Source organism: Anomaloglossus baeobatrachus, chromosome 10 (assembly GCF_048569485.1).
Source record: "Anomaloglossus baeobatrachus isolate aAnoBae1 chromosome 10, aAnoBae1.hap1, whole genome shotgun sequence".
Taxonomy (NCBI): Eukaryota; Metazoa; Chordata; class Amphibia; order Anura; family Aromobatidae; genus Anomaloglossus; species Anomaloglossus baeobatrachus.
The window spans coordinates 31,775,067-31,789,798 of record NC_134362.1 but is presented as its reverse complement, the minus strand read 5'-3'; the positions used below and the strand labels follow the sequence as shown (position 1 = coordinate 31,789,798).

The 14,732-nt window shown below is 41.8% G+C and overlaps 1 protein-coding gene across 2 annotated transcripts in view; it reads left to right on the top strand.

Annotated features, from left to right (window-relative positions):
* Positions 1-14,732, top strand: part of DHCR7 (7-dehydrocholesterol reductase) — a 150,871-nt gene that overhangs the window by 4,292 nt on the left and 131,847 nt on the right. For both annotated transcript variants that reach the window (XM_075326630.1, XM_075326631.1), the window contains exon 2: positions 7,129-7,213. The gene's annotated coding sequence lies outside the window, so the exon portion shown is untranslated. The remainder of the gene's footprint in view (positions 1-7,128; positions 7,214-14,732) is intronic.

Sequence of the window (14,732 nt, the reverse complement as noted above, 5' to 3'; positions counted from 1 at the left end):
GACTACCTGCAGAATGCCAAGTAGTCCTGTGATGATAATCTCCTGCTGATTAAACAGTGCTTTTATCAAAACTACACTAAGCAGCCCAGTAAATGACACATTACTGGAATCAGGATCGCTGCCCCTACATTATGCTGCTCTCAGATTAGGAGGCAAAAACCTGGTGACAGTTTTCCTTTAAATTGAGAGATGGCCATTAATTTCTGCCACCGCATGAGGGACCATCACTCCATGAAAATGGCAGTACTGGATATAGAAATCGATCCAATAAACTGCCATCTAGAACTGCAGCATTGGTCGTCACTAAGTGGATGAAAACCATAACACTCTACAGCTGAGGGTTTGTTTTAATGTTTCAACGTAGAATTCTCCGTGAGGGATACATTGTGACAACACAGATCTTTTTCTTGTGGCCAGCTTCAGATTTGCATTGGAGTCTTAAAGGGAATCTGTCAGCAGGTTTTGGCTACCTCATCTGAGAGCAGCATAGTGCAGGCAAAGAGATCCTGAATCCAACGACGCCTCACTTAGTTTACTGGGTGCCGCGGTTCTGCTACAATCAGAGTTTTAAGATTTAGCAAATGTAGCTGAGCTGAGAAACCTGCCCCCTCCCACACAGGCTCTCTGTTCACAATGTCTATAAACAGAAAGCTGCCCTCTAACTGACCTACTCCTGCAATGATAATATCTTGAAGCTAAAACAAACATTGCAGGGAAACAACACCATGGCCTTTGATAAGAGACACTGAAATCTGTTTGGTAACCCCTACAGCACGCTGTAGGTTCATGAATCAGGAGGGCTCAGGATGAGCAGAGGAGGAAACATCACGGGCGCAGTTCATTCTGTGCCTCCTGATTCATGAAACTGGAGAGCTCAGGATGAGCAGAGGAGGAAACATCCCCCCATCTAAAGGTCTTAACCCCAGACCACTGCTTCTATTATAAACAACTCCATGCCCACGTAGACTTAGAAAAAGAATGTTTATTCTAAACCGGGCTACATTTTGAACGCGCCCCTATCATGTGACAAATTACATCATACCTGGAAGGAGCCCGTGTATTCTAGTATCTAACTCTATTTTTAGTGCACGATCTAGATGCACGCAGCTCCGGAAGTGAATGCGTGACCCGGAAGCAGCGGCCCGCTATGACACGGAACTTTGGTGAGTACACCGTTTGTGTTCCTATTCCCCCATCCCTTTTGCCAAGATTTTTAATTCCCGGATTATGGTTCCCATAGACTTATATGGGTACCGGATTCCGGACCCGAACTGGATTTTTTAAAACAAAATTAGCAGAGACCCACCGGTCCCGGTTATCTGTGAGTCCGCCGATCTCTAATTGTGACCCTACACAGTCTAATCATTCCAGATTGTGGAGGGTTAATGTCAATGGCTGTGAAAACATGGTAATACCCAGCAATTACACTGTGTGCAGACTTATTAGGCAAATGAGTATTTGATCACATGATGCTTTTTATACATGTCGTCCTACTCCAAGCTGTATAGGCTGAGAGCCAACTACCAATTAAGTAAGTCAGGTGATGGCATCTCTGTAATGAGGAGGGGTGCGGTGTAATGACATCAACACCCTATATAAGGGGTGCTTAATTATTAGGCAACTTCCTTTCCTTTGGAAAAATGGGTCAGAAGAGAGATTTGACGGGCTCTGAAAAGTCCAAACTTGTGAGATGTCTTGCAGAGGGATGCAGCAGTCTTGAAATTGCCAAACGTTTGAAGCGTGATCCCCGAACAATCAAGCGTTTCATGGCAAATAGCCAACAGGGTCGCAAGAAGCGTGTTGGGTAAAAAAGGCACAAAATAACTACCCATGAATTGAGGAAAATCAAGCGTGAAGCTGCCAAGATGCCATTTGCCACCAGTTTGGCCATATTTCAGAGCTGCAACGTTACTGGAGTATCAAAAAGCACAAGGTGTGCCATACTCAGGGACATGGCCAAGGTAAGGAAGGCTGAAAACCACCACCTCTGACCAAGACACATAAGATAAAATGTCAAGACTGGGCCAAGAAATATCTGAAGACTGATTTTTCAAAGGTTTTATGGACTGATGAAATGAGAGTGACTCTTGATGGGCCAGAGGCTGGATCAGTAAAGGGCAGAGAGCTCCACTCCGACTCAGACGCCAGCAAGGTGGAGGTGGGGACTGGTATGGGCTGGGATCATCAAAGATCAACTTGTGGGATCTTTTCAGGATGAGGATGGAGTGACGCTGAACTCTCAGACCTACTGCCAGTTTCTGGAAGACAACTTCTCCAAGCAGTGCTACAGGAAGAAGTTGGTATCGTTCAAATAAAACATGATTTTCATGCAGGACAATGCTCCATTACATGCATCCAACTACTCCACAGCGTGGCTGGCCAATAAAGGTCTAAAAGATGAAAAAATAATGACATGGCCCCCTTGTTCACCTGATCTGAACCCCATAGAGAAGCTGTGGTCCCCCATTAAATGTAAGATCTACAGGGAGACAAAACAGTCCACCTCTCGGAGCAGTGTCTGGAGGCTGCGGTGGCTGCTGCACGCAATGTTGATCGTAAACAGATCAAGCAATGACAGAATCTATGGATGGTCGGCTGCTGAGTGTCATCAGAAAGAAAGGTGGCTATATTGGTCACTAATTTTTTGAGGTTTTGTTTTTGCATGTCAGAAATGTTTATTTCTAAGTTTTGTGCAGTTATATTGGTTTACCTGGCGAAAATAAACAAGCGAGATGGGAATATATTTGGTTTTTATTAAGTTGCCTAATAATTCTGCACAGTAATAGTTACCTGCACAAACAGATATCCTCCTAAGATAGCCAGATCTAAAAAACCCCACTCCAACTTCCAAAAATAATAAGCTTTGATATTTTTGAGTCTTTTGGGTTGATTGAGAACATAGTTGTTGATCAATAATAAAAAAAAATCCTCTAAAATACAACTTGCCTAATAATTCTGCACACGGTGTAATTTATTCATATATTTTCAGGAGGAAAAAAACAGCACAATATCTCTAAGAATAATATGTAAACATTGTAGCAAATAGTAGGGTGTGGATATAATATATTCTTCAGGAAAAAGTAGTGACTAAGGATGATCGAATACCTCAAATATTCGGCTTCGCAAATATTTGCCGAATATGTCGCCGCTATTCGACTATTCGCGAATATTCGATGCGCAATGTAAGTCTATGGGAAACCCGAATAACAACTATTCGGAACTATTCGGGCTTCCCATTGCGCATCAAATATTCGTCGGAAATTCGCGAAGCCGAATATTTGAAGTATTCGGTCATCCCTAGTAGTGACTTGTGTCACGCCTGGTGCAAATATTCTATTATGATTATTAAACTGATGCAACGATTTTAAGGAAACTGCAGAATACTCACGTCACAGGTTTTCCTTCATACCCGGAAAAGAGCGACACTCCGCACAGGATGAGTCCAATTTTGGTGAGGTCCGTTATAAAATTCATGGCGGCTGCAGAAAAAGAATCACATCATTTATATCTCATTATTAAAGAGGACTGTGGAGGCAAAATTAATATACACCGAATCCCTGTGGTTTATTCAGCACCAAGTCTAAGCACTGCGGACAAGATATACAAGGACAAGAGGGGGAGACACTATTGGGGAACTTTTAAAAGTAACATTTCCTTGTGGTTGCACGATGTTTGATACTTTTGGCACATCCTTAATTTTACACTCCTGTCTGGAAACATTGTTCCACTTTTTACGACGCCCCTACTGGAGTGAGCTTGCAACTTTTTAAAAAGCTGCAATTCATAAATCAGATTAATACATTATTTGTGTAGCTAAACAAGCCTGCATTTAAGAGAGTTCTGTTCAACAATGGTTTGCCACAAAATCCACAACTTTGTAATGGCGGAGACAATCCAGGTCAGGCGACTAAGCAATGTGATCCAGAGCATGGACACAGTGTATCCACCTGGACAACACAAAGCAAAGAAGAACATGGGTAATCCAGTTTCACGAAATCATGATTAAGGGTGTTCTTAGCAACAGAAATGAGTTTTGCACCTTGTTCACACCATTGGAGTTCCAGACGTTCCTTCCTTATTTAGTATGTACTTTCTCTCTGAGAACCCTGCCCCACCCATAGCCATGTGTTTCATTTCACATATATAGCTTGGTTCTTTGCTTCCCATACAGAGCAAGGTTTTTAACTGCAGGTGAGGTTACACATAAGTTAGGGACACCAAAAATAGAAATAGAGATTACCTTGGAGTGGTTTTGGGGCTCTTTTGCATTGATCAATAAAATGGCTAAACATCTCGCATTCCTATTATTCATAGCAGTTATGCACATTCCATTTTCAAGTTTTTTCAATTTTTCAGATAGTCCATTGTATTTTTCACTCTAGTATTGACATAACAGTTCTTCTTTTCATTATTTCCCCTATACATTGTGACTAGTGTGCAACTCTTTACCTTATTGTATAGAAATGAGTAGAAACCGTTTGTATGTACACCACTGGTGGACACTGACAAAAAAGGACCTCTGTGCAAGAACAATATAAAGGCCCTCTGCAGCGCAAGAACTCATGAAAATGCAAAATTGCACCTGCTTTGGAGGTAGAAATGGGCTCCCCAAACTTTTGGACCCCTGCAAAGGTTGCACCATTGGTATGTCCACCCCTGATGCACACTTAATAAAGAAGATTTGCTCTTCTGTGAAGCTGGACTAGTCACAGATCTCTTATATCTGAGCACTCCAAATATTCTGTTTGGAGGTACTAGTCAGTTTTTTAGTTTTTGTATTAACCACCGGAGGTCTGTGACATCCTCTTCTCATCAGCCTAAGGCTCATTTTTGCTTGTTGCTGGATCCTACCTGCCCATATATTTGTGGACATTTAGCTCGGGAGAGGCATGATATTAGGTTAGGGTCCCGTCAAGGATTGTCATTTTGCCGCGGCTGATGGGCTCTCATGAATTGGCCAATTTATGTGCTAAGTATCTTAAATTTTATATAGTATATTTAAAGTCTATACTTTATATCTTGGCTTTCACAGAGGCTGCTGTATCCTCTTATTTGTATATTATGCAGTCAAACCAGCTTGCACCTGTTCACACTTGCTTAATCTGTTTAAAAGTGCTGATCAGTTCTTTTGTTTTTCTATCTATTTATCTTTCTGTCTAAGAAAAACCAAAGATATGAGCCAGAGTAAAATTGGCTATACATGCATCCCATAGAGGCATGTTCACACTGTGGCATTTAACAGACAAAACCTGATTTAGACGCAAAATAAACATATACCTTGCTGTAAAAAGTAAGAAGCAATAGTGCATATAAATAACATAGGGTACTTCCCACCTCGACATTGTGTCCCCCTATCAGAAGGGTCCCTAATTTTCACATATTAATATGTCACCTTGCGTCAAATGACGTCCATATAGATGGGGGAAGAGAAGGACCAGGGTCTGACTGCACAGACATCCCGCCATATGAAGCTACATAACTGAAATATCCAGCTCAAAGAGGGGGATTTTGTCCCTGTTTGTACATAGCACAAAAAAAATGAAAAAACCAAAGACATGAGTATGTTGCATTAAAGCCATCCCAAAGCAACAAGGTGTACCTCAATCGGCATAGTCCCTAATTTTCATAATTTAATAGGGGCAACTCCAATTGAGGTACAATTTGTTCCTTTGGGATGGCGTTATACTTTTTTGTATCAAAAACAGTGTGTACTACCGTAAGTATCATATGCTATTTATATGCACTGTTGTTTTTTACTTATTTTTCACAGCAGGGTATATGTTTATTTGTTTCCATCTTAGATAGATAGATAGATGGATGGATAGATGGATAGATAGGATATTTAAAATCCGTCTGCCTATCTATCTATCCATCTATCTATCCTATTTATCTATCTATCCTATTTATCTATCCATCTATCTATCCTTCGATTTATCTATCCATCCATCCTTCTATTTATCTATCCATCCATCCTTCTATTTATCCATCCATCCTTCTATCCTTCTATTTATCCATCCATCCATCCTTCTATTTATCCATCCATCCATCCTTCTATTTATCCATCCTTCTATCCTTCTATTTATCCATCCATCCTTCTATTTATCCATCCATCCATCCATCCATCCTATTTATCCATCCATCCATCCATCCATCCTATTTATCCATCCATCCATCCATCCATCTATTTATCCATCCATCCTTCTATTTATCTATCCATTCATCTATTTATCCATCCATCCAACCATTTATCCATCCATCCATTCATCCTTCTATTTATCCATCCATCTATTTACCCATCTATTTATCCATCCATCTATTTATCCATCCATTTATCCTTTTATTAATCCATCCATCCTTCTATTTATCCATCTATCTATTTATCCATCCATCCTTCTATTTATCCATCCATCCATCTATCCTTTTATTAATCCATACATCCATCTATCCTTTTATTAATCCATCCATCTATTTATCCATCCATCTTCTATTTATCCATCCATCCTTCTATTTATCCATCCATCCATCCCATTTTCTATACTGTATTCTATTCTGATTGTTTTCCTCCATTTTCTTGCACTGTAGCGATTTATTGTTCTTGATCTTGGTTTAAATATAAGCTCTCAGAAATATAGTAATATAGATAGTGCAGTAGAAAAGAAGAACATCGGAAGGAGAGGTTAAAGAGATATTCCCAGAATTCAAAATTATCCTCTATCGCTACTGACCCCCCCAAACCCCAGAACGGAGCTTTGGAAACTGAGAATGGAGACAAGGTGCACATGCTCAACCTCCGCTCAATTCATTGCCTATGGGACTGCCAGAAATAGCTGAGCGCTGTACTCCACTTTCTCTTGCAGTCCCATAGGCAATGAATGCAATGGGGGTCGAGCATGTGCACCTTGTCTCCATTCAAGATGGGTCCCCGACAAGTATCTAGAGCCTCATTCTAAGAATCAATTCTGGGACTATTCCTTTAAGGGTGCGCACATTTATTGTCGCTTTATCACATTGCTTTGTTTAAGGTTCATGCCTTGAAGAATGCAAAGAATAATATTTAATGTGAATGCATTAATGAATTCTAACCTTGCGTTTATACACAGATGCCTTTATCATGTGATTTATTTGCAGTTATCTCTCATTGATATGAATGGAGAAAATCACACCCTCATAGAACCCACAGGAAACCTGCATAGTCTGAAACTTCATCTATTGAGTAAGTGCAAGTTACAATTTGATACATCATGCACTTTTACTGTCATTTTTTTGCCATCACATGTGAAGGCACCCTAATGTAAGTGCATAACAATTTGGAAATTCCTCCGAGAAGACAAATCAGGGAATTTCTTGGTGTAATTACTATTTGGGAGGCCGTGCTTTATTCTGTAGATCCCCAGGCGGGGAATGCTCTGTGTCAGATGCTTCTCTCATCACATAAAAATGAGCAGATAATATTTCATTTGTTTTTGCTACCACACTGACCAGACAGGATCTAAAACTTCTGAAGAATGTTAAGCACTTTTCAAGGGACCATTTGCAAGTAAATCAATCGGATTCCGGAACAGTCACCTATCTGAAATGCGATGTCCATTGCATTATACAAGTGATATCACTGAATTCCTCTGCAACCCGATCCACAGTCACTGTTCCGGCAAAACTAGATCTGCACCTTGCAGACTTCCTGAGCTCTGCTGTGATGATCGGTCTCCCATATAGACACATCTTTGGCGTAAATCACCGTCCCATCCTCATATCTATCCCATTCATTACACTGATCATGGAGATCAATGCAGAGACGAGGAGCAAGATGAATGCAGTCATGTCAACGGACAACACTAAAGCCCATTTACACCAGCCGATTTCTGCCAATAACAAGTAGATTCTCATGGCCTTGTTCAGACGCACTGAAAAAAACAATTTAGGGACATAACAGTATGATCAGTCTGAAACAATGCGGATATAGTCGGCAGCACATTCCCTATTCCCGTGGGAAGACGTCCTGCTGCCAATGATGCCATCAGCCTAAAAACGAGCATTCAGCCAATTTGTCAACTGATTGGCTCTTCATTAACAAAGGTCAATTATCTAGGATATCAGTTGTGAAATATTAAAAAGGTACTGTCCAGCGAAAACAAGTGGACATCAACGGGATAGGCGGGAAGCAGGTAATAAGTGGACATCAACAGGATAGGCGTGAAGCAGGTGACAAGTGGACATCAACAGGATAGGCACGAAGCACGTGACAAGTGGACATCAACAGGATAGGCGTGAAGCAGGTGACAAGTGGTCATCAACAGGATAGGCGGGAAGCAGGTGACAAGTGGTCATCAACAGGATAGGCGGGAAGCAGGTGACAAGTGGACATCAACAGGATAGGCGGGAAGCAGGTAACAAGTGGACATCAACTGGATAGGCACGAAGCACGTGACAAGTGGACATCAACAGGATAGGCGGGAAGCAGGTAACAAGTGGTCATCAACAGGATAGGCGGGAAGCAGGTGACAAGTGGTCATCAACAGGATAGGCGGGAAGCAGGTAACAAGTGGACATCAACAGGATAGGCGGGAAGCAGGTAACAAGTGGACATCAACAGGATAGGCACGAAGCACGTGACAAGTGGATATCAACAGGATAGGTGGGAAGCAGGTAACAAGTGGACATCAACAGGATAGGCACGAAGCACGTGACAAGTGGACATCAACAGGATAGGCACGAAGCATGTGACAAGTGGACATCAACAGGATAGGCGGGAAGCAGGTAACAAGTAGACATCAACAGGATAGGTGGGAAGCAGGTAACAAGTGGACATCAACAGGATAGGCGGGAAGCAGGTAACAAGTGGACATCAACAGGATAGGCACGAAGCACGTGACAAGTGGACATCAACAGGATAGGCACGAAGCACGTGACAAGTGGACATCAACAGGATAGGCACGAAGCACGTGACAAGTGGACATCAACAGGATAGGCGGGAAGCAGGTAACAAGTAGACATCAACAGGATAGGTGGGAAGCAGGTAACAAGTGGACATCAACAGGATAGGCGGGAAGCAGGTAACAAGTGGACATCAACAGGATAGGTGGGAAGCAGGTAACAAGTGGACATCAACAGGATAGGCGTGAAGCAGGTGACAAGTGGTCATCAACAGGATAGGCGGGAAGCAGGTAACAAGTGGACATCAACAGGATAGGCGTGTATCAAATAACAAGTGGACAGCAACAGGATAGGCGGGAAGCAGGTAACAAGTGGACATCAACAGGATAGGCGGGAAGCAGGTAACAAGTGGACATCAACAGAATAGGCGAGAAGTAGGTAACAAGTGGACATCAACAGGATAAGCGTGAAGTAGGTAACAAGTGGACATCAACAGGATAAGCGTGAAGTAGGTAACAAGTGGACATCAACAGGATAAGCGTGAAGCAGGATAGTTGTGTATCAACAGGATATGTGATAACTTACTGGTTGGTGAGTGTCCAACTGATGGGACCCACACCAATTTTTTTTTATCCCCAATGTGGCACTCATATCCCTGTTACAAAGTTGAGAGGCAGATTGGAAGCCCGACCCCCATCCATTCATTCTCTACTGGAAAAAGACAAGCGCAAAGCTCTGCAGTCTCTTAGAGAAATAATGGTTTGGAGGTTGAGCATGTCCACTGCAGCAATGGGGATAAGTTTTCCCTGTTTTGTCAATCAGTGCAAGTCCAAATGGTCGGACCCCAACCAATCAACAAGGATAGGCAATAACTTACTGGTCGGTGACTGTCCAACTGATGGGACCTTTTTTTATCCCCAATAGGGCACTCATATCTCTGTTACAAAGTTGAGAGGCAGATTGGATGCCTGACTGCCCATCTATTCATTCTTTATGGGGCTACTGGAAATAGTCGAGCGCAATGCTCGGCAGTCCCATAGGGAATGAATGGTTTGGAGGTTGAGCATGTGCCCTGCAACAATGGGGATACGTTTTCCCTGTCTTGTTGATCAGTGCAGGTCCAAGTCGTCAGACCTCAACCAATCAACAAGGCTATGCAATAACTTATTGTCACTTGACAACCCCTTTAACCCTTTCCCTGTCCTAGATAAGAAAAGCTGCTGATAATAGACCACTAAGAAAGAACATTGGCTTTACTATGCTTGGTCACCTAGGAAAGAAGCAGTACCATCATCAACAGTATTGCCATTGCCTAGGGGTGGACATATAATTGGTGCAACCAGTGGCCCAGGAGGTTAGGGGGGCCCATTTCTGCCTCCAAACCAGGCAAAATTGTGCATTATGATCTTGGATTGTAAAGAGGCCCTTTTTTGTCTGTGCCATCACCAATTCACCGACATGGGTGCACATTTTCTTTTGGCTGCCCTGATGTCATCTAGTCACTGCATTCTTATAAAAGTATTTATATGGGTACAATGGTGGTGTTTCTGATAATTTGCTTAAAAGGATATGCGGCTCATGTCTTTTTCTACAGTTTTTACACCCAGGGACATTAATTGTCCTGGTCAACAATACAGAACATTGCCCCCTCTGATCTAATATAGATTTCTAATGCTTGAAATTTTCCAATGCAAAGTCTATGATGGATGATGTCCTAAAAAAGGACCCTGCTCCTATTTGTATCTATAAATTGCTTCCAAGTCTAAACTTAACTGAGAACACGTGGTGCTTGGAATGTAAACTTGCTTTCTTTAGCCCGCACATATTGTAATGTAACCTTGCTGCTTTCATGGTGTAATATGTAAACTTATACCTAGAGAGGATGCAGCTTATGTCATGCCCTTTCCTGATTCTTTACTTCATCTCTTTGCCATTCATTGAACATAGGGAAGATTTATCTCTGCAGCCCACCAACTTCCACTAAAAGGCATTTCAAGGAGTCATGTTGCTACAAAAACATCCATTTACTATCATTTACTTTGCATGTGTTGCTCTTAATAGACGGCCTATTACATTGTCTGATTTGTTTGATACATTGTAGCTATTTGTTGCAGGTGTCAAATTGTGATTCCAGCTTTAACTGAAAATTGGGAAATAAATAGTGATGGGTGAAAAGTAACTACTCAGGTTTGGGTTATTCATTAAAAATCCCAAAATATTATTCTGGTATTCATCAATACCGGAAGCAAGCGGCTGCAGGGAAAATAAAACCTCATTTTCTTCCTATGGCCTAAAACACACTTCTGCAAAAAAAATGTACGTGTCTCACGGTCCGTTTTTCGGGTCCATGTTCCGTTTTTTTTGGGGCGTTTCTCCGGTACGTATGGCATCCGTGTGATGGCGTATGCGAGCCATGTGTGCGTGTGGAGTGTCCATATTGACATAAAATACGTACGTGTGCAGTCCGTGTGTCGTCCGTTTTTTAAGATCCGTATTCTTAACCAATTAACGTTGTTAATCATTCATCATGAGATCCTGGTGTTGTTGTTTGCTTTCAATTGACCTGATAGATTGGTAACAAGTGTTTCTGATTTTGTGATGAAAAACGGACACGGACGATACATGCTGAACACGGACATACTCCGTGTGCGGTCCGTGCAGGCACGGACCCATAGACTAAAGCGGGTCCGTGCCTGCGTGCTGTCGGCCAAAAACGGACATGTAGAAAAGCGCACACACGTACTTGCCACACGGACACACGTTCCGTGTGATTTTACGTGTGTGTGCCATCTACCATTGAATAACATGGGTCTCCGTGTGTACGTGTCTCTGGTACGTGCAAATACGTACCGCACACGTACGAAAAAAACGGATGTGTGTTGCGGGTCTATGTCAGTCAGTCATGATTTACATGCTGTTATCCTACATTGAATCAACAGGTAAACAGTATTTTGGGAGGTTCCCTTTAAAGACTTCCCACTAAATGGATATTAATAATGATGGGTGAAAAGTAACTATTCGTGTTCGGATTATTCGTAACGAGTCCCAAAGTGCTATTCCGGTATTCATAACAAATAATGAACCTAACGCAAGTCAATGGAGAACCAGAGCATATTCCTTGCCGTGCCGCATACTGGAATAGCACTTGGTACTTAGTACGTATTATCCAAACCTGAATATTTACCATTCGCCCATCACTAAAAATAAAGTGAACTTCAATTACCATAAATAGGGATGATCGAATACCTCAAATATTCGGCTTCGCGAATATTTGCCGGATAAATCACCGCTATTCGACTATTCTCGAATATTCGATGCACAATGTAAGTCTATGGGAAACCCAAATAACAACTATTCGGGTTTCCCATAGACTTACATTGCGCATCGAATATTCGCATAGCGGCGACCTATTCGTCGGAGATTTGCAAAGCCAAATATTTGAGGTATTCGATCATCCCTAATCATAAACTCTTTTGCAAATATATAACTAGGAGGGAGATATCCGGTGATAGGCATGCACTGCTGAGGACTCAGCATGATTTCTTATGGACACCCAAATCTGTAGCAATAATAGCCAATACTGTATATTAATATTATTGAGTCATATGACTTCAGTATGTGTATTAGTGGCTTTAAAGTAGCATGCAATGAAACTTAATTTCAAAGAAATTCTACTACTATTTTGCTCAGTGTTTTGCTTTAATTACAAAGTGCAACATAATATATAGGAAAAAAATTACGGTATATATGGTACTTAAAAATATACGAGAAGTAACAACAGCGAAGGGCGTGGAATCCCATTCTTTACGTGTGTTCTCCTTTTCCTCCTTGCAATTGTAAATTTCATCATTAACCCTTTTCCTTATATTATTTAATAAACATTCATAAATGTTTATGGTAAACTTGTCTTATTGTTAATGCTGCAAAATTATATTTTATAAATAACTTAAATGGAGACTTTTTGCATTTAACATTTGAAAGCTCCAGAATTGGGTTCTAGCTGTTGTGCCAACACTGTGGGGTTTTTTTTATGCGTTTTTTTTCTTGCAGATTTTAATCAATCTGCAAGGGAAAACATATCCCAGCAAAGTGTATGATAATACTGAAGTGCTGTGCACACATTGCGATTTTTTCCTTGCAGATTTTGTGCATTTTTTTCTATCAGAATGCAAGATAATCGCATCAAATCCGCAGCATTTTTTCTGCAGCGTTTTTCCTGCAAAGTGATGCAGTTTTTGGTGCAGAAAATCTGCACCCAAATCTGAAACGTGGGAGCATCCGCTAAGGGTACGTGCACACGATTAGGACCCGCTGCTTCCTGGTCACGGTGGGGCCTGACCTACGGGGCCGCGAGTCTCCTCCGCAGGAGACAGCAGGTGCTCGTGCCCATGATCCAGGCTCGGGCAGTTGCGGTCTTTATCTTCTATTCTCCCTGCGGAGAATACCTTGTGACTCCGCAGCAAAGAATTGACATGCTGCGGCTCAGAAAGCCACACCGTAGGTCAATTTATGCTGTGGGCAGTACAAGCACAGCGGGCACGAGATTTCTAGAAATCCCATCCACTGTGCTTGTACTGTACCTCACAGCGTTTTGGAGTCCAAAATGCTGTGAACACTGATCATGTGCACGTACCCTGAGGCTATGTGCCCACGGGACTCTGTATCTGCGGATTTTTCTGCATCAAAATCCGCAGCTTTTCCCAGGAATCCGCACCTATGAAAAGGATTTTACGTAGATTTGATGCGGATTTTGCGTTTTGTTTTTTTTTTAATTCAATTGAATAGGCAAAATCCGCACGAAAATCCGCAACAATAATTGACATGCTGCAGATTTTTCCGCACGAAAATCCGCACGATTTCCACTGCGGAAAAATCCGCAGCGTGGACACAGCATTTCCCAAATGCTATAGAAATGGCTGGGGAGTAGCTGTGCTGCTCCGCGGCTTTTCCGCGAGAAATCCGCGGCAAAATCCGCGCATTTTCCGCAGCGTGGGCACATAGCCTAAGAGGAAATAAAAAAACCATTAATTTGTTAAAGTCTGTTTCCTAGATTTATATAAAAAATATTCCTAAATACCCCCCAATGCTACATCAACAGGAGAACCATTCTATATAAACAGTGCTTACCCACTATAGTTAAAGACATCAATTTTGGAGAGTTTGGTCAACTATTCAAAGTGTATGGGGGTCTCTCAATTAATGATGTCTGGGAAGAGAAGGATCAGGCATATCGAATTTTTATGCCCAATCCTTTTGTTCCTCTAGAATTAAGCAGTCACTATAGGAGTCTGGCAATAACTTAAGCCCCTCTCCCCATGCACATCGCATGCATGCCTAGAATAACCTAAATGTGCATATATATGGGGGAGAGAAGTAAAAGTTGATGGTCAAATGAGCATTTGATCAAAAGCTATTGAAAAACGAACAAAATAAAAGCAACAAAAACATCCCTTATGCCCTTATTAAATATTGTAACTATTAATTAGCATTTCTGACATTAATTTTAAAAATTACAGGCAAAAAAAGGCAAATGCAGGAAAGTCTCTGCTGTGTTACTCACTTAGAGGAGATGAAATGTTGGACTTGGCAGAATCCAGCTGTGTAAAATTAAGTGCTGAGGTTATCCAGCTATTTGATGAACTGGCTTTGTGAAACTTGTGTGAGTAATTTTATGGCCCATGTGAGCCAATATACCCAGCTTTATATCTTCTCGGTGTCTGTCACACCCATCCCAAGCCAACCTCTACCTTATAGGGCTCACTCCTTACACCCACTGGAGTCCAAAGACCACCCCTGCAATGATGAGCTTATGTCACGCCGGGCTTTTTCAGCTCTCCCTTATGTCCAACTCTTCTGCCTGA